This window comes from Lithobates pipiens, unplaced genomic scaffold (assembly GCF_037356315.1).
Source record: "Lithobates pipiens isolate NorthernLeopardFrog02 unplaced genomic scaffold, aLitPip1_a1.2 Scaffold_23, whole genome shotgun sequence".
Classification (NCBI taxonomy): domain Eukaryota; kingdom Metazoa; phylum Chordata; class Amphibia; order Anura; family Ranidae; genus Lithobates; species Lithobates pipiens.
In genome coordinates this window covers 198,671,251-198,692,272 of record NW_027507785.1, presented here as the reverse complement: position 1 = coordinate 198,692,272, position 21,022 = coordinate 198,671,251, and the positions used below count along the sequence as shown (strand labels likewise).

At 46.4% G+C, this 21,022-nt stretch overlaps 1 pseudogene; it reads left to right on the top strand.

Annotated features, from left to right (window-relative positions):
* Positions 1-1,606: 1,606 nt before the first annotated feature.
* Positions 1,607-1,691, top strand: LOC143928556 (U2 spliceosomal RNA; annotated as a pseudogene).
* The last annotated feature ends 19,331 nt before the right edge of the window (positions 1,692-21,022 follow it).

The following is a 21,022-nucleotide window of genomic DNA, read 5'->3' as shown; positions in this document are numbered from 1 at the left end:
AGCTTGTAATGATGACCATATAATGTTAGAAATTTAACAGTACCGGTAATTTCACAGGAATCAAAGTAAGTTTTACTTAAGGTTTTGAAGTAAAAAGAATCAACAGCAAATGGGTCAGGTAAGAGAAATAAGGGTATTGTTATGCTCTTTATATGAACAAGCAAATGAATGATTAACAAAGTCCCTTGGGGTGCAATAAATTAGCAAGCTTAACAAACAAGGTCTGTGGTTGCAGGCAAGAAAAGGGTATGAGAATGACCAAGCTTGAGTCAGACTACTCACTTTAACCTCCTGACGTCACAGCCCCAATAAAATCACAATCACTAATTGCAATTCAGTGAGCAACTTCTAGAGTCTTTGACCCTGGTCTCTGATAGAGAGAGTTCCTGGTTGCTACAGGCCTAGGCACCAATGCCCCTGTCCCTTGTGGGGGGGGGGGGGGGGATATATAGTAGTCCTTTGAGTCCTTTGATCCTTTGCAATAGAAGTTGTATGTCTTCAGCTAGCTTTTGAACGTGCCCAGTGTGACTTGGCAAGTTTAAATACAACATTCCATCAGTGTAGAAACAAATAGTTGTAAGTTTCTCCACACAGGGCTTTGTAAAGTGAATAAGGCAATGGTGTCTGTGTGCAGTTTCCTTGGATGTAAAGAGGATGGGCATGTGCCCGCTGACCAATCCCAGTGATATTCCACTCAAGAGAAATGGCGTGGAGCTACAGGCCTCTGCAGAATCTGGGCTCAAGGGACAGCGCTCAACCCCCACCTCACTCCATGCTGCAGTCCAGCTGGATCTGTGATGCAGGTGAAGAGGGTGACCTCTCAGTTGTAACCCGACAATCGGATGTTGCTGACAGCAGGTGCACCCGCACTTGTTCGCAGTGACTCTCTCACTCTCTGCACAGGCCACAGAACAGCCCGTGCTCTCCCAACTTTCCAAGTCACTGCTTTCACATCACGGTCCCAAGAGACTGACTCCTCCCCAACACAGGCTATTTATTACCTCTTCCAGAATTCTGTTCTCTTCCTCCAGTCGGCTTGAACTTGTGGTCCACAACAATCCAGGTCAATGTAGATTTGAGCTCTTTGGACTACATGCCCCAAGATCCTCCATTCTTCTGTAAGTTTTCACTTACTCTGCATTCAGGATGTGACAAGGCAGATCTGTGGTAGACGATGTAGAGTGTCCCCTGATAACACTGGCAACCTAGCCAGCTATTGGCTACAAGATTATGACTAAAGGCAAAACATTTTTTAATTATTTTGGATGGAGCAGAGAGGGATTAGGACACCAGCCAGTTTTTATTGCTGTCCATTCTCCTATTGGGGGAATTCACTCTCCCTATTTGTCCTGTTTACCATTATTATTAAAAGTGAAGGTAAAAGAAATTGGCAAATGTTGGGTTGTCCCCAGAAAAATAATAGAAGGGAAATCTTCCAAGGGATTTGTATTGATTTCCTCTTGTTTCCTGTTTCAGCTATGGGACTGGAAGTGAAGGAAAATCTCCCTAATGAGACAGATGACAAAAAAAACTGACAGGAGTTATAACCCTATGTTACTCTAGCCAAAATAAAAAAAAACGACTTCAAGAGTTTACTGCCAGTTGTATCACTTCTCTGCCTTTTGGCTAAGATCAAGTGTAGTATCTGTTCATATCAGTTACCAGGAGGTGGTGCTTGCTTCCGTCCCTGTTCTACGGCGAGGTGGAGCAGGGGTGGCGGTTGCTATGCAAAGCCTGCTGGTGTGAAGGTAACCCGGAGCGGTTGGTAGCCGAAAGGGAAGCCTTCTGATGGGGATGGAGAACCACTGGTCGGCGCCAGGGGAGGGGACTCTGGCCTTCTGGCCTGGATTGGGGCAGCTTTAGCTTCGGTCAGTTTTTCGGGAGGGAACGTTGGCTCCCCTTTCTCCCACCAGGGGAACGGTCTGTACTTCCCGAATGTAATTAGGTAGGAGTGATGGGAGCGAGGGTGAGGCCTGATGGCAAAGGGCTCTCACTAAGCTCCTGGATCTCCATGCCTTTCTGGCTGGGGTGGGGGCTGCTGTGGTCTAGGCGGGGGGGGGGGTCAGGGATGCTTTTTTTGGAAAGCCTATGGTGATGTCTATGGTGATGTGCCCCTGAAGTGGCAGTTCGGGGGTGCCTTACTTTGACTGTGATTTATTCACTTTGATGTATGGCACCTTGGTCATGTCACTATAAATGTGCTTTTTCACACCTGCCTCTAGGGGCCAGGCCTTTTGGCTAGGACCAGAGGAATTTTTCATAGTTTCATAGTTAGTAAGGTTGAATAAAGACACCAGTCCATCCAGTTCAACCTGAGTGAGTGTCTACAATTGTCCCTGTACATTACACACTCACATTGGTCCCTGCCCTCAAGGAGCCCACAATCCAAGATCCCCATTCATATACTAGGGCCAATTATTTTTTTTTGGACAGAAGCCAATTAACCTAACTGCATGTCTTTGGTTTGTGGGAGGAAACCGGAGTACCCGGAGGAAACCCACGCAGGCACAGGGAGAACATACAAACTCCAGTCAGGTAGTGTCGTGGTTGGGATTTGAACCAGTGACCCTTCTTACTGCTAGGTGAGAGTGCTACACCACTGTGCCGCCCTAATTCCTGGCCGGAGGGCCTGGTCATTGTATCAATGGCCACCTTTTCACTCTCCTTCTTCACTATCCCTTCCCCACTTTATTTATTTATTTTTTGATTGTTGTGTGTCACGTTTTATGTTGTCACTGCACGTTTGATGAGTAGGGTGTCAGTCCTCGGGCCAGCCCTGAACGTCTTGTGGGAGGGTGGACATAGGCCTTCTGGCTTGGTTCACCCTCTCTTTTGGGGGTCTCCCTTTGGGGGAGCCCCTACCCTAGTACCTGGGTGGGTCTGTTTCAGCAGACCTTCCGGAGAAAGGTGGTCGTCTGGCTTCAGTTGGATGGGCCATGTATTGGTACCTCAGTCCCCGTCTGGAGCCTAATGCCCTGGGGATCAGGGTAAGGTCCTTCCTTGTGGAGGACAGCAGACACCCATTGCACGTTTTTGTGTGTCACTCTTTATGTGTGTGCACTTTTTTTGGCACCGGGTGGAGGTTTTTGGGTGTGTTTTGCATGCCATAGGCTTTTTCAAAAAAAAGTTTACTGCCAGTTGTTATTGGGATAGGTAATACATTTCAGGATCAGGACTCTCTCAAGTTTGTTAGTTTTTTTAATTCCAATTGCTCTGTCTTGGACTAATATACCTTGAACACAGACAAAGCCCTGTTTTTTTAACATGTACTTATTTAGTCACCAGCAATGCTATTTATGCACATGCACACAGTTTTCTCAATGCCTGTTATACCTAATAAATTATACATCTAACACTGTTGTATCATTAGGAGGATCATTTGATTAAATTGCTACACTTATATTTAAATTGGCATCATTTCTAATTTCTAATAATTGCCAGTCTTGCATTTCATGCATACTACAGGCTTGATTTTCAGTATTGTAAAGTGACAGTCATGAACTGTTAGATGTGCAGGCTGACCACACCTGCTTGTTCTGTCCTTTCTTAATTGCCATCATGTATATTTAGACTTGAGTTTCCTGTGTGTTTAGCTATTGCTTAGTGAATTATATAAGTACACTTTGGTGCTGCCTGTCAGTTGCAAATCTAACTTCTGCAAATAGATTCTTCCTAACTTCTTTGTTATCTCATGCTGTCATATATTATCATGCTACTCGCAGATATATTTCCTTCCAGGGTACAATGCAAAATCATAGCTATAAATGCAAATAAAAAGCATTAGATTACTGTAGTCTACACCTTTTATAGAACCTGTTTACTTTGCACTAGTTGCTATAGCAGAGTTTATCTGTAGCAAAATAATTGTGAGAAATATAATAGTAGTGTTTAGTGAAGGTCTGCATAGTTTCCAAAGGGCAGGTAGAAGGAAGGACTGACCACATTTCTATGTACACAAAAGTATAAGTAAACAAGTATAAGTAAACAAGAAAAGGATCTGATATGGCTCAGTAACGCCTTGAACATAGACATGGAAAATTTTGTTTCTGTTTTTTAAAGTATATCTTTCACTTGCTGCTAATGTTCTTTTTCTTTTTTTTTTTCTAATACTAATGAGCTGCTGATCATGCAATCACCATCCATGCTGCAACGTGCACAAAACGACATTACATTTATGAAAGCGGCTGATCACATTCCAGCCTGTCTATACTCATTCTTGTGGTCCCACACACAGGAAGGACCAAAAATATGCATCCTGCATATGTCATGTGGTCCCAGTGTATAGAATAGATGTGTCTGTAAATAAAAGTGCGGTAAATGCATCATCACATACACTTGTAGAATTCAACACTGTGTAAGCTGGCTTAGGTCACTGCAGCATTTGATAAAGGAAACCTGCCCTGAGACAAAACTTTAGGGCAGAATTACATCTATGAGGTGTGGTAAAATGCGTGTTTTACAGAAATGCGTGTGTAGTGTTGCGGTTCCACTTTACCTTAAATAACATCTCAATGGGTAGCATAGTAGCTTAGTGGTTACAATTTCTGCCTTGCAGAACTGGAGTCCTCAGTTCAAATCCTGGCCAGGACACTAATTGTATGGAGTATGTACTGTATGTATCTCGCATGTTCTCCCTTTGCTTCCCTGCTTCCTCCCATACTCTATGTACTGTACATGCTGGTAGGTTAATTGGCTCCTGTCCAAATTGTCAATAATATGTGCATGTATGTGAGATGGGAACCCTAGATAGTATTATGCAAAAGTACTGCATAAACTGTAGGTGCTATATAAATATCTGTAATAAATAAAATAACGTAACCACTTGTCGACTGCGCTATAGCCGAATGACAGCTACAATGCGGCCAGCCAGTGCACCTGACACTGCTGATCGCAAATTGAGGTAAAGAGCAAATCAGCGGCTCTTTACCAAGTGATTAGCTGTGTCCAATCACAGCTGATCATGATGTACACAGAAGCCGGTTATCAGCACTCCTTTCCTCATGCTAACAGCATGAGGAGAGGAGAAGACAGAGGATAACCAACTTGTGTAAAATGGACATGTACACTGATAATCAGGGCACTGATTATCAGTGTCCTGATAATGAGTACAGTGCCCACCAGTGCTGCCAATTGGTGTCCATCAGTGCCACCTATCAGTGCAGCATTATCATTGTCTCCTCATCAGTACCCACCAGTGCTGCTTCATTAGTGCCTATCAATGCAGCCTCATCAGTGCACATCAGTGAAGGAGAAAAATTACCTGTTTGGAAAAAAAACGCTGAAAAATTTTTTTTTCAAAATTTTGAGTCTTTTTCATTTATTTAGCAAAAAAATGTAAAACCCACGGTTGATTAAATAACACCAAAAGAAATCTCTATTTGTGTGAAACAAAATATAGAAATTTAGCTTGGGTTGAGTGTTGCATGACCAGGCAATTGTCATTCAGATTCTGACAGCGTCTGGAAGCTGAAAATTGGCCTGGGCAGGAAGGGGGTAAAAGTGGCCAGTAGGCAAGTAGTTAAAGTGGTTCTAAAGGCAAATTTTTTTTAACCCGCTGTCTGCTGAAAACGGGTCACAGGAGTGTAGAACAAACTGCACTCCTATAATTCACAGGAGAATTACAGTCAAACGAGTTTCGGCTGTACTTCTCCTTTAACTCCCTATACAAGAGAAACCTGATTTTTCCGTAAGTCAAACTCTATACCCCTCATTTCCTGTTGTTGCAGGAAAGACACCTGACGGGCAGCAAAACGCTCACACTTAAATGGCCTTGGAGACAAAAGGCTTTTCACGCAATATATTCCTCTTTTTTCGAAAAGGTGTCTTTATACCGATCAGTAAGTCTCTCCCCTGTGTGGTCGAGTGAGTGCACACTGGTCCCCAGGGCACCTTTGTGGTCCTGGTGCTTATCCTTTGGAATCTGAGATATGTGATTATTAACATTTATTTGCTTCCATTATCTGCTGATTTGTTATATACTCTCCTGGAGAAGATGACCCCTTATTACCCTGCAAAATGGCTGTTTATGGGTGACTTTAATGCCATCTTGTCGCCCACCCTTGACAGACTCACTCCCACAAAAAATGACATGGAAGATACATAGGACTGGGCCTTAGCCAGGTTTGGTCAAGGAAGTACCCAACATTAGACTGTACTCCTGTTACACACAAAACCTCCTCCTGTATAGATCTAGCATGTTCAAAATACTAATTCTACTGGCTAATTTACAAGAAATGTGTTATCTCCTGGGCAGTGTCTCTGACCACTGCCCTTTGAATCTGACACTGAGGACCTGTCAGTATTGTAACATATACCTGTGGCACCTGGGAGCACATTGGATTTCACATCCCAAGGCCCTACAATGTATCCCAGATTGCATCCAAGACTACTGGGACCCTAATGAGGAGTCCTCTTCTGCAACCATGACTTGGGATGCCTTCAGGTCATCCATTAGGGGCAAATATATCTCTGATATCCCAGCAATCCATTCTGATTCAGCCTCCAATACACAATGCTTACAAACAGTGGTTGATTGCAGGGCTGACCAGTAAGCCCCCTTTCCTACTTCTGATAATGTTGACCTGTTAATGTCTGGACAATGTAATTTCCATTTACATCTACATTTACATTTACATTTACATTTACGTCTAGTTACTGACGTTACTAGAGCTAATGTATATAAGCCAAAGTAAGTATTCTTTGAACAGGGTGGCAAGAACAATAGGTTCCTTGCCATGTGATTTCAAAATGACAGATCGCCTACTATTTGTGAAATGAGGGCCTCCGACAATATTATATTTACTTCACCCAGAGGAATTCTTGTCTGGGTTCATGTCATATTATTCTGGACTAGGGATGAGCTTCGTGTTCGAGTCGAACGTACGTTCGACTCGAACATTGGCTGTTCGTCCGTTCGGCGAAATCCGAACATTTTGGTCCGTTCGCGTCAAATTCGCGTGGCGCTCACGGCCCACAATGCACTGCGATGGCGCAGTGCATTGCTGGCTCATGATTGGCCAAGCATGCACTGTGACCCCGCATGCTTGGCCAATCGCAGCGCCAGCAGCGAGGAGAGCCATGATTGGCCACAGGCAGGATGCCAATCATAGCTCAGGCTGTGTAGTGCACGCCCCACACTATATAAGGCCGCGATCGCGGCGGCCTCGTGTAGTGTGATGGTGTCTGAAGCAGTGGGTGTTCTGTGTACCTTCAACACAGTACACACCGATCGTTTTCGGCCGATTTTCTATCTTGCTGTTGTGTAGTGGTTATTGTCTGCGTGCCCTGACCGCAGTATACACCGCTATATTCACCTCACCTATATAGCTAGTGATCTATCTTTTATAATAGAGCTTGCAGTCAGTAGTGTTAGGAGATAGTGCGTGCTGTCTGCGTGCTCTGTACCCAGTACATACTGCTATATCCACCTACATAGCTCTTCTCTATTTGAACCCACTTGCCATCTGCAGGAGTTATTGGAAGTTGTGTGTGCCTCCAGCACAGCACAGTATACATCTGTATATACCCCTTTATCTCTGGTGTTCTCTGGTTATTGTCTGCGTGCCCTGACCGCAGTATACACCGCTATATTCACCTCACCTATATAGCTAGTAGTAGTGATCTATCTTTTATAATAGAGCTTGCAGTCAGTAGTGTTAGGAGATAGTGCGTGCTGTCTGCGTGCTCTGTACCCAGTAGTGTTAGGAGATAGTGCGTGCTGTCTGCGTGCTCTGTACCCAGTACATACCGCTATATTCACCTACATAGCTGTTCTCTATTTGAGCCCACTTGCCATCTGCAGGAGTTATTGGAAGTTGTGTGTGCCTCCAGCACAGCACAGTATACATCTGTATATACCCCTTTATCTCTGGTGTTCTATAATAAAGGCATCTGCAGGAGTTAGTGGGTGTTGTGTGCCTCCAGCACAATATACACTACCCAACTGCTGTTTTACCCAACTCCCTTCAGGCCATTACCATGTCTGGAAGGCCAGCAAGGAGAGGCAGACAGGCGCGAGCCGATAAAAGAGGGCAAGCAGGCTCTGTGTCTAGAGACAACAGTGCTGGTCATGGACGCGGTGCATTGTCATCAGCACGTGGCCATGGGACATGCTTGTCCTTCTTTTCGGCAGCTGGACATGTTGAACCGCAACATGCCAACGACTTGGTAGAGTGGACGACCAAGCGCTCTTCATCCTTCTCATCCTCTCTCACCCAGTCTCAGGGTAGTAGCAAAGCAGCTGCCAACGCATCGTCTTCCCTCCTCTCAATGTCATCATCAGTGACTCCTTCCCTAGACCCACCACGTCCTCCTGAGGAGTCTCCTGAACTCTTTGAGCACAGTGTTGGGTACATGCTCCAGGAGGATGCCCAGTGTTTTGTGGGCTCTGATGATGACACTCAGCTAGAGGAAGGCAGTAGCGTGAGCGCAGACAGAGGGGATGCTCAAGAAGGACAGCAATCTGGCAGTCATGTTCCACAAGCTGCAGCATACTGCCAGGTTTGCTACAGCGATGAAGAGGGAGGGGATGATGAGGGCACTGACTCCACGTGGGTGCCTGGAAGGAGGGAGGAGGAGGAGGAGGAGGCACATGTCCAACGAGGCAGGATGCCCTCCGGGGGCCAGCTTAGGGGCAGCACACCGACTGAATCACACCGCAGAGCTCCGCCTGTGCAGAGCGCTGCCTCTGCGCGTTATTCTAAAAGTTCTTTGGTGTGGGCCTTTTTTGAGACGAGTGCATCAGATCGCACCGCTGCTATTTGCAACATATGTCTCAAGCGTATCTCACGTGGCCAAAACATCAGCCGCTTGGGCACCACATGCTTGACCAGACATATGTTGACCTGCCATGCAGCTCGTTGCCAAGCGTACCTCAAAGACCCACACCAAAGAACAAAGCGGACCTCTCCTTGCTCCTCATCAGCTGGCATCTCCAACCCCACTAGACCTTCAGTCCTCTCTGAAACCTGCTCTGAGAGGAATGAAGGTGTAGAATTAGGTGTGTCACAGCCAAGTGCTTCTAGGAACTCTGCTAGCGGTACACCCACGTCCGATTATAGCAGGCAAATGTCCCTGCCCCAGCTGCTGGACTGGCGGAAGAAGTTCACTCCCAGCCATCCACATGCCCAGCGGTTGAATGCTAGCTTGGCTAAATTGCTAGCACTTCAACTGCTGCCTTTTCAGTTGGTAGACTCGGCCCCCTTCCGTGAGTTTGTACAATGTGCGGTTCCTCAGTGGCAGGTCCCCAAACGCCACTTTTTCTCACGGAAGGCGATTCCGGCTCTCTACCGGCATGTGGAAGGCAATGTCCTTGCTTCGCTGGACAGGGCGGTCAGCGGTAAGGTGCATATTACCGCTGACTCATGGTCCAGAAGGCATGGACAGGGACGTTACCTGTCTTTCACGGCCCATTGGGTCACTCTTCTGGCAGCTGGGAAGGATGCAGGACAAGGTGCAGTAGTGTTGGAGGTTGTTCCGCCACCACGCCTCCAAAATGCTACTATTGGTTGTGACACACCTCTCTCCTCCACCCCCTCCTCTTCTTCTTCCTCCATGGCCTCTTCCAGTGCTCTGTCCTCAGAACCAGCGGTGCTCCGTAGGCGTTCCAGGGGCTACGCAAGTACGCAGGCAAAACGATGTCATGCCGTGCTTGCGCTGGTTTGTTTGGGGGACAGGAGCCACACTGGGGCGGATGTTTTGTCAGCTCTGTAGGGGCAGGCCGAGAGGTGGTTGACGCCACGCCAGCTTAAGCCAGGAATGGTGGTTTGCGACAATGGCACCAACCTCCTCTCCGCCCTCCGACAGGGACAACTGACCCATGTGCCCTGTGTAGCTCACGTCCTTAACCTGGTGGTGCAGCGGTTCTTGGGCAGGTACCCCGGCTTACAGGATGTCCTGAAGCAGGCCAGGAAAGTCTGTGTGCATTTCCGCCGATCATTTAATGCCTGTGCTCGGCTGGCTGAGCTCCAAAAGGAGTTGAACCTGCCCAAGAACCGCCTTATATGTGACATGCCCACCAGATGGAACTCAACATTGGCCATGCTGCAGCGGCTGCACACGCAGCACAGGGCCATCAATGAGTACCTGTGCGACTACGGCACCAGGACAGGGTCAGGGGAGCTTGGTTTTTTCTCACCACGCCAGTGGGGCATGATCAGGGATGCATGAACTGTCCTGTCACCGTTTGAGGAGGCCACAAGGATGGTGAGCAGTGACAGTGCATGCATCAGTGACACTGTACCTCTTGTCCACCTCTTGGAGCATACGCTGCATGGAATAATGGACAGGGCACTTGAGGCAGAACAGAGGCAGGAAGAGGAGGACTTCCTTGCCTCTCAAGGTCCCCTTTATCCAGACAGTGTTCCTGCTGTGCCACCCATCACACAGGAAGAGGATGAGGAGGAGGAAGAGGAGGAGGAGGATGATTGTGTCAGCATGGAGGTGGAGGCTGGCACTCAGCATCAGCATCAGCAGCAGCAGTCCTGTAGGGATGATTTACAGTCCTAAGAAACACGTGGACTTGTATGTGGCTGGGAGGAGGTAGCTGCGGATCATGTTGTCCTTAGTGACCCAGAGGACTCCGGACCGAATGCCTCAGCTTACCTACGCTGCATGGCCTCCCTGATCCTGCAAAGCCTGCGGAAGGATCCTCGTATTCTTCGGATCAAGGAGAGGGACCATTACTGGCTGGCCACTCTCCTTGATCCACGGTACAAGGGTAAGGTTGCCGACCTTATCTTGCCATCGCAGAGGGAGCAGAGGATGAGACATCTCCGGGAGGCCTTGCAGAAAGGTCTGTGCAACGCGTTCCCAGAGACTGGGAGGTTACAAACTCCTGGACCTGGACAACGTGTTGCTGAGGCATCGGTCAGAAGGAGCAGTGGAGAAGGTGGCCGTCTGACTGATGCTTTCAGACAATTTTTTAGTCCGCAGCCCCAAGGTATGATCGGTTCCAGCACCCATCGCCAGCGTCTGATTTACATGGTGCAGGAATACCTAGGGGCAAGGTCAGACTTGGACACCTTTCCCACCGAAAATCCTCTGGCTTACTGGGTCTTGAGGATGGATCACTGGCCAGAGCTTGCACAGTATGCAATTGAGCTACTGGCCTGTCCTGCATCCAGCGTTCTTTCGGAACGCACCTTCAGTGCTGCTGGTGGCTTTGTTACCGATCACAGGGTGCGCCTGTCCACCGAATCAGTTGATCGACTGACCTTCATCAAGATGAATCAGTCTTGGATCACCCACAGCTACCAAGCACCTGAAGCTGATGTAACCGAATAATTTTTTTTGAAATACCACATCCCTTCAAGACTGCCTATGCTGATGCTGAGTGACTGTCCTGTTATGTTGATTGTCTATCCTCTTCCTCCTCCGCTGATATGTTGGAAGAACATTTCTGGTTCTGGTTGATGCCATCAGCCCAATTTTTCTGCCCCTGTTTAACAGGGGCGTTTAAGTACAATTTTTGATGCAATGCTTTGCAGCAGGGCTAATTCCTGCAATCAAACAAGAGTATATGGGAGAGGTTGCAGTGTGGTGGCACCAGCACCAGTGCCTAAGGCCCAATTTTTCTGCCCCTGTTTAACAGGGGCGTTTAAGTACAATTTTTGATGCAATGCTTTGCAGCAGGGCTAATTCCTGCAATAAAACTAGAGTATATGGCAGAGGTTGCAGTGTGGTGGCACCAGCACCAGTGCCTAAGGCCCAATTTTTATGCCCCTGTTTAACAGGGGCGTTTAAGTACAATTTTTGATGCAATGCTTTGCAGCAGGGCTAATTCCTGCAATAAAACTAGAGTATATGGAAGAGGTTGCAGTGTGGTGGCACCAGCAGCAGTGCCTAAGGCCAAATTTTTCTGCCCCTGTTTAACAGGGACATGTAATTACAATTCTTGATATAATATTTCACAGGAGGGCCCCTTCCTGTGCCCACCCAGAGTAACGGTGAGGACTTATAGTGTTGTGGCACCAGCACCACAACCACCAAAGGTCAATTTTTCTACCACTGTTCAACAATGGCATGTAATTACAATTCTTGATATAATCGTTCACAGCAGGGCGCTCCAGCGCCCACCAAGAGTCACTTTGAGGGCTTACAATGTTGTGGCAAAACCAACACCTTGTTCCGCCATTTCTGCAGAGCATATAGGGCAGGCCCCTACTTTCAAAACATCCAATTTACAAACATCTCCTACTTGCAAACGGAAGGAGACAACAGCAAGTGAGATGAAAAAAGATGGACGACAAAACAAATTATACAGGGGTGATAACCCTTCCCTATGTTTTCCAAAAAGCTTTAAAATAGTTTTTTTGACTGGAGCTACACTTTAACCACTTTCAGACCGGACCATTTTGCTGGTAAATGACCAGAGGTCTTTTTACACTTTGGCACTGCGCTGCTTTAACTGGTAATTGCGCGGTCATGCAATGTTGTACCCAAACAAAATTTGCGTCCTTTTCTTCCCACAAATAGAGCTTTCTTTTGATGGTATTTGATTGCCTCTGCGATTTTTATTTTTTGCGATATAAACGTAAAAAGACCGCAAATTTTGAAAAAAAATGATATTTTCTACTTTTTGTTATTAGAAAAATCCAATAAACTCAATTTTAGTCATACATTTAGGCCAAAATGTATTCAGCCACATGTCTTTGGTAAAAAAAAAGTCAATAATTGTATATTTATTGGTTTGCGCAAAAGTTGTCACATCTACAAACTAAGGTACGTTTTCTGGAATTTACGCAGCTTTTAGTTTACAACTGCCTATCTCATTTCTTGAGGTGCTAAATTGGCAGGGCAGTACAAAACCCCCCCAAATGACCCCATTTTGGAAAGTAGACCCCCTAAGGAAATTGATAAGAGGCATGTTGAGCCCATTGAATATTTTATTTTTTTGCCTCAAGCGATTGAATAATGACAAAAAAAAAAAAATTTTTTTTTTTTACACAAAGTTGTCACTAAATGATATATTGCTCACACATGCTATGGGCATATGTGAAATGACACCCCAAAATAAATTCTGCTGCTTCTCCTGAGTACGGGGATACCACATATGTGGGACTTTTTGGGAGCCTAGCCGCGTACGGGGCCCCGAAAACCAAGCACCGCCTTCAGGCTTTCTAAGGGCGTAAATTTTTGAGTTCACTTCTCACTACCTATTACAGTTTTGAAGGCCATAAAATGCCAAGATGGCACAAAACCCCCACAAATGACCCCATTTTAGAAAGTAGACACCCCAAGCTATTTGCTGAGAGGCATGTTGAGTTCATGGAATATTTTATATTTTGCCACAAGTTGCGGGAAAATTACAAACTTTTTTTTTTTTTTTCACAAAGTTGTCACTAAATGATATATTGCTCATGCATGCCATGGGCATATGTGAAATGACACCCCAAAATAAATTCTGCTGCTTCTCCTGAGTACGGGGATACCACATATGTGGGACTTTTTGGGAGCCTAGCCGCGTACGGGGCCCCGAAAACCAAGCACCGCCTTCAGGCTTTCTAAGGGCGTAAATTTTTGAGTTCACTTCTCACTACCTATTACAGTTTTGAAGGCCATAAAATGCCAAGATGGCACAAAACCCCCACAAATGACCCCATTTTAGAAAGTAGACACCCCAAGCTATTTGCTGAGAGGCATGTTGAGTCCATGGAATATTTTATATTTTGCCACAAGTTGCGGGAATATTACAAACTTTTTTTTTTTTTTTTTTTTTTAACAAAGTTGTCACTAAATGATATATTGCTCACGCATGCCATGGGCATATGTGAAATAACACCCCAAAATAAATTCTGCTGCTTCTCCTGAGTACGGGGATACCACATATGTGGGACTTTTTGGGAGCCTAGCCGCGTACGGGGCCCCGAAAACCAAGCACCGCCTTCAGGCTTTCTAAGGGCGTTACAGTTTTGAAGGCCATAAAATGCCAAGATGGCACAAAAACCCTCCCAAATGACCCCATTTTGGAAAGTAGACACCCCTAAATTTAGGGGTACACTAGTGAGACTAGGTAATAAATGGCGGGTGCCCTGAAACTATAAAAACATAACTAACCAACCAGCGTCACCTGTAACAGTTATATGGTGATCACTGGTGAAAGGGTTAACTAGGGGGCAATCAGGGGGCTTTATGCGGTAGTATATGGGGGTCCCTGGCGCTATAAAAAGCTGCGGGGAACCTAAATACCTACCTGCCTAACTAGCGTCACCTGTGACACTAATACAGCGATCAGAAAAACGATCGCTTATTAGGCTGGGTTCACACTGGAGCGATGCGGGAACGCCACGAATGCGCGGCGGGTTCCCGCATCACATGCCTCCCGGCGGCAGTTCACACTGCCCTATGCGAACTGCTGGGAGTGTCAGTGAAATGTTAATGACACCCCCAGATCAGTTCGCATATCGCAGTGCGATCTGCAAACTTGGATCGCATGGTGTGAACACCCATGCGATCCAATTCTGCTGCGGACCAAAAAAAGGGTCCCGTGCGAGTTTGCGGCGGGTGCGGCGGGTGCAACACGAATTCAGCCATACTATCTGTATAGCTGAACTCGAATCGCACAGAGATCGGATGTGATTTGCACTGCAGTGCAGTGCGAATCACATCCGTTCTCATAAACCGCTGCAATGTGAACCCAGCCTTAGTGACACTGGCGACGGGGGGTGATCACGGGGTTAAACCTTTATTGGGGGGGTTAGGGGGTACCTTAGAACTGAAGGGGGCTAACCCTAACTGCCCTAACAGTTATTAGTCACAAATGACACCCGCCGGGTGATCAGGGGGTTAAACCTTTATTAGGTAATAAATGGCGGGTGCCCTGAAACTATAAAAAAATAACTAACCAACCAGCGTCACCTGTAACAGTTATATGGTGATCACTGGTGAAAGGGTTAACTGGGGGCAATCAGGGGGCTTTATGCGGTAGTATATGGGGGTCCCTGGCGCTATAAAAAGCTGCGGCGAACCTAAATACCTACCTGCCTAACTAGCGTCACCTGTGACACTAATACGGCGATCAGAAAAATGATCGCTTATTAGGCTGGGTTCACACTGGAGCGATGCGGAAACGCCACAAATCCGCGGCGGGTTCCCGCATCGCATGCCTCCCGGCGGCAGTTCACACTGCCCTATGCGAACTGCTGGGAGTGTCAGTGAAATGTTACTGACACCCCCAGATCAGTTCGCATATCGCAGTGCGATCTGCAAACTCGGATCGCATGGTGTGAACACCCATGCGATCCGATTCTGCTGCGGGCCAAAAAAAGGGTCCCGTGCGAATTTGCGGCGGGTGCGGCGGGTGTGGCGGGTGCGGCGAATGGCTGAACTCGAATCGCACAGAGATCGGATGTGATTTGCACTGCAGTGCGGTGCGAATCACATTCGTTCTCATAAACCGCTGCAATGTGAACCCAGCCTTAGTGACACTGGCGACGGGGGGTGATCACGGGGTTAAACCTTTATTGGGGGGGTTAGGGGGGTACATTAGAACTAAAGGGGGCTAACCCTAACTGCCCTAACAGTTATTACAGTCACAAATGACACCAATGCAAAAAAAAAAAAAATGACATTGGTGTCACTGTGACTGGGGGGCAGGGGTAATTGGGGGGGTGATCGGGGGGGTGTGAGTGTGCCTGGCATGTTCTACTGTGTGTGTAGAGTGTTGGTGCAACTCACCGATCCGCTCTCCTCCGTGTCGGAACGAAAAATACCGACACGGAGGAGAGAATACATCACTTCCTCTCCTGTGTTTACATTACAGGAGAGGAAGTGATGTCACGGGGGATTTCTATTCGTCGGGAGCGATCGCGAGGGGGTGGCCATGAATGAATGGCCGCCCCCTCGTCCCGGATCGCTCCCGGACTAAAACCGACCGCCGCATGCACCGGGCAGGGGCCCGATCGGGCCCCCGACCCGCGGGAAGGCAGGGACGTACAGGTACGCCCATATGCCTGCCCGTGCCATGCTGTCGACGTACATCGTCGTGCGGCGGTCGGCAACTGGTTAAAAATGTACCAGTTGAAAATTACAAACAGATTCAACTTAACACAACAAACCTACACAGTCCCTGTCTTGTTTGCACCACCTGTATACTGCTGTTCTGAGTATATAGGGCCTGGGGGCCACATGCATTTCCTTTTTTTAATATGGGTACGGGGTTCCCCTTAATATGCGAACAAGACCCAAATAGGCTGGTAATGGGCAGGGAGGGCTACCCATGCCATTTTTCTCAATGATTTTCAACCATATTGCAGGAACCAGATATAAGATTAAAACCGCAAGCAGTTTTAAATGGTGTTATTTCCGTTTAATGTCATTTTGTGCAGGGACTGTTCTAAACACGGGAAACACGTGGCACTTCACAGGCATACTACAGACACCCCCCAGGCACCATATTTAAAAGAATATTTCCCTTTTTTTTTCACTTTAATCGTCATTAAAATCAGTGCTCCCGCCAAAACGGCCATTTTTAAAAACATTTTAGGCATTGACCCATGTCCCCTGGGGCAGGAGCCAGGTCCCCAAACCCTTTTTAGGACAGTATCTTGCATATTAGCCGTTAAAATTAGCGCTTTTCATTTCGAACGTTCGAGTCCCATAGACTTCAATGGGGTTCTAACGTTCGTTCGAATTTGGGGTCCGTTTGAAAGTTCTGGTGCGAACCGAACCGGGGGGTGTTCGGCTCATCCCTATTCTGGACTATATACTTCCTGCTTACTCCACTAACCTCACCTCCTTAGTGTACCCGCTGGTGCTTGGTTGGCTTTCTGATTCAGAAAGGGACTTCCTAATGCAGCCTATAACCCCAGATGAAGTCTTTGCTGTAATTAGCTCATTCCCCAATCGTAAAGCTTACTTCTAAGAGTCACATGCCCAAGCCCTGGCTCACAGATTGGTGGAGCTGTATAATCGTTGCCTGGCAGATGATCTGCTTCGCTCTTTTATTCAGGAACCACACATCATTCTGATCCATAAAAGCCCCAGAGACCCTATGCTTTGTGCCTTTTACAGGTCTATAGCACTTCTGAATTGCGACCTGAAGATTTTGACTAAACTTCTTAAAACTGGACTCAGAAGCATCATTCATAAAGAAAATCAATCTGAACTCATACCATCATAAACATTTACAAAGCTGTCTTGGTTTTACCCCTATTATGTCACTCCTCCTTGTACCGGAGACTACTGCCGTAGCCAAAAATAGCATACACAAAAAGAAAATACCTCACACGTACAGCTAAAGATTTGCTATACCCTAAACGTACAGACAGCTACTAAGGGCTGTAGCGGACAAATATAGGACAGTAATATTTAATGTAAACTATTTATTTTTACCAAAATCACACAATTGTATAAAATCACATTGTCCTATGACCAAATTACATCTGACCCTGCTGGACTTCAGCTAGCTTCACACAAAGGAGAACAATGAATGCACTCCTAGTGTGTTCTACAACCAGGAAAACAGCATCATTCATACCCTGGTTGACCAAGACCAAAGGAGGCTTCATACCTCATAAATCCACAGACACAAACATATGCAAGCGCTTCACTAACATTCATGCCCAACATCTGAACCTGGGTACAAGAATCATAGCCTCCCTTGACATTAAAAAAGGATGCAGCTTTAGCCATGACCATGATATCACCACTGCCATCACCAGGACATATTGATATATATGTACAGCAGAAAGGAAGTGTTTAAACTCTGAACGCTCTGTGAATTGTGGTGTGCTTTTTGATTATCAAAAAGATTTGGCTGCCTTAACACAATGCACGCAAGTAAGCTCAACAATGTGTATCTGCCATTAGGCTGCCATTAGTGACATCATTAGTAAATGAATGCAGAGGTGCAGAGGCATTGTAGCAAGGGCCCTAATCCCTAGAGGCCTAATGGTGACCTCCAGAGTCAGGGAGAGCTGACAACTTTCTTTGTAGAGTGGGTTACCAGGCATGGTGTGAGATGTTACCAGGTGGGTGTGATGCAAGAAGAAATGCTGAGCGCCAGCCACTTTTTGAATGCAAACAAAATAGATTGATTGTCTCTTAACAAAAACTGGTGGAGACAGGGTTAGGGCCAGGACACCCTTGAGTAGATGCAATGCTAATTTGCAGACTCCGAGACCTCTATTGGTAGACAGCTATACAGGGGAAGGCCTCCAGCTGGATAAATGTCTGTATAGTTAGGACCACTGTCTCCTTTGGCAACTAATCTTGCAACTGTCAATAGAAGGTAGCTGTACATGACTTTTGGTGACACAGAACAGTCCTTTTCTTATATCAAAAGTATCTCACTGTAGATCTTCACTCACTGAGCTCCCAGTCTCTCACTAGACTTCTAGATCCCAGTCATCACTGGATCCCCTGAGCTCTTCCACAGCTATCCCGTTGTATATGCCTCAAGCATCACCCCTGCTATCCTGCTGGGTCACTAGCTTGGCACTTGCTGAAGCTTTCCCACTTCTTCACAGTCCCCGGGTTGGTGAGAAGATTGCTCAAGCTTACTCACTGTAAACTCGGGTAGGAAAATGTATGGTCCCTTAGTGGCGATAGATTCCCTTCTACCTCCAATCACAACTGGTTCCCCATCTGGCTGAACCTTCTCAACTTGGTTGGACTCCAATCCCGCAGTCCCAACTCTACGCTGCTTCTCCTGCTCCTGGATAGGCCTCAGGCAGCCTAGCAGCCAGGTGTCCACAGGATAGACCTCAGGCTTCCAGCCTAGAAGCCCGGGGCACCATGACACACGTCCACTCAGACAGCCGTCCAGGTGGCACAGAACCTGACTCCACCCAAACAAAATAGGCTCTCCCAGCAGGTTAAGGGACTAAAGAAACCCCTGCCAATTGGCAGAGACACCCTATCCATTCATACTCTGACCTTGTGAAGCCCCTTGTCATTCTAATGTCACCAGCCACAGTGCCAGCTAGTGACAGAAGAGAAAAGGTGCAGCAATTTCGGAATTGGAGGGGAATCAATTGATCTTTTATCAATTAGCCAGGAAAATGACCACCTGGCAAACTAACTTTATTAGCAGCCCTGCCTAAACACCAGGGTGCTACACCATCTTTAAGAAGACCACTTTGTAATCTTGGGTCTGGATCGAGCCTGGAGGAGGTTGGTGATTGACTGATGTAACAAAGCAAGGGGAGAATGAACTGGGCTGCTGAAAAAATGGGAGCTCTGTTGTGCTACCAGCCTGCAGAATGCCTGGAGGAAGTCAATGTAAGGACAATGTGCTGCTGCAACCATTTCCTGTTGTGAGCAGCTGAGAGAGAGCACAAGTTTGCAGTGATGGGGGAACAATGGTGTGTGGCCAAAGATTGCTGGAGTCATCTGATGCTATACTACCCAGGAGAAGACTGCTGTTCAGGGACTGCTGCTGCCATCATACTTTGTACAATGCTACATGTGAGGGGACCTGAATTCTAAAGGTCCACACTGGGGATCAGCGTTCCACTTGCTGGATGCGGCAAGTGACTGTGACTGTCAGTTGACCCCTGTACATTAACGGAGGCATTAGAGCTAATGAGCTTACACAGGGCTGGTGGCAGCCGCGTGAGTAGCCCCACTCATCTAACTTCACCTGGAGTAGCGTTTTTCTTTACATTCCACAGCAAGAGAGGCTACTGGATACTACTGCTGGTCACTACCTTTCGATGGAGGTTCCTTTCACAAGCTTATGTGGAAATGTCTGGAGTTTGGCGAGTTGCCTATTGTGGTGCGAGGTCTCTTGGCCACTGACTTTTCTTTCATGCTTTAATGAAATAGTTCTGACCCAGAGAGGTTCCTTTAGCTGTCTTTTATTTGTAAGCATTCCAGTGCCCCTTTGGATTACACTCCCACCACTTGTAAGGAAGAGAAAGAGGGCCTGTCACAGCAAGACTGAAAGAGAGACATTGCAGCAACTTCTATCCCTCTATGGCTTGAACTTGACTTTTACTGAATCAGAGCATGTATCCAGAGACCAAGAAGAGGATACCCTGTGCCTGGTAGGGGACTAACATTCTACAAGTTAATCTGTTATCTGCTCGGAAATGTTGTGCTTTCTTCAAGGGCCCCAACTTTGTCGGACAATGTTTTTTTTTTTTATCATTCACTAGCCAGTGTGACAAAATTGGGACTGTCATAGCAAGTTAGGACCGTGGTTATATTGTATTGCTAGATAAATGCAGTTCTGTTAATTACTGTTACTCAAAATACTACAGGTGCTGAATCATATCTGTCAGAGTTACATTATTGTCTTACTGATTGTTTTGTATAATTACACATACTAATCATTTTTCCTTTAAGGTTATGCTTGGCCTAAATTCTTTGAAATACTTCATGGTGTGCGGGTAAATGCTGAGTGAGTGAGGTGTGTCAACTTCAGGTGTGCATAGAATTTGCAAAACAATTCAGCAGAAGTACCACACGTGGAAGGTTTATGCAGATCAGGAGTTGTCTTTTCTTGTAGGTCAGTCATACAAAGTATTGAAGCTAAAGAAAGACAGACAGGTAATTAGCACTTTTGCAATAGCCTCCCCAGTATTTGAACTATGTCATATTCTCAAAATTTGAGAAAAGATGCTAAAATAAACATTACATATGGGCGCATTTTGTAAAATTAGCTTTGTCCTCAGTTTGTTTAATTTGATAGTATTGTGTTTGGGGGGAAAAATATTTTGTGCAATAGTTTAGGTGAGCCCAGGACTTGTTACAATGGGTTTACCCCTTAGTGGCTACAATACATAGATGATATTCACAAAGATTATATGCTGAGAATGTCATGTATGATTTAACTTACAGTCCAGATTTATGAATGTATCATTCTACTGTATCTTTAGTGTTATTGTTAACACATTGTTCCTGAGATAACCTGGATTCGCCTTTTGTGGTATACCCGCTTGCTGACCGCCGCACACATATATACATCGGCAGAATGGCACAGGCAGGCAAATGTGGGTACAGGTACGTCCCTTTAAATTTGCCACCTATCGGGTGCACACGCCCGCTGCACGCTGTGGGAGCGTGCATACGGGTCCCA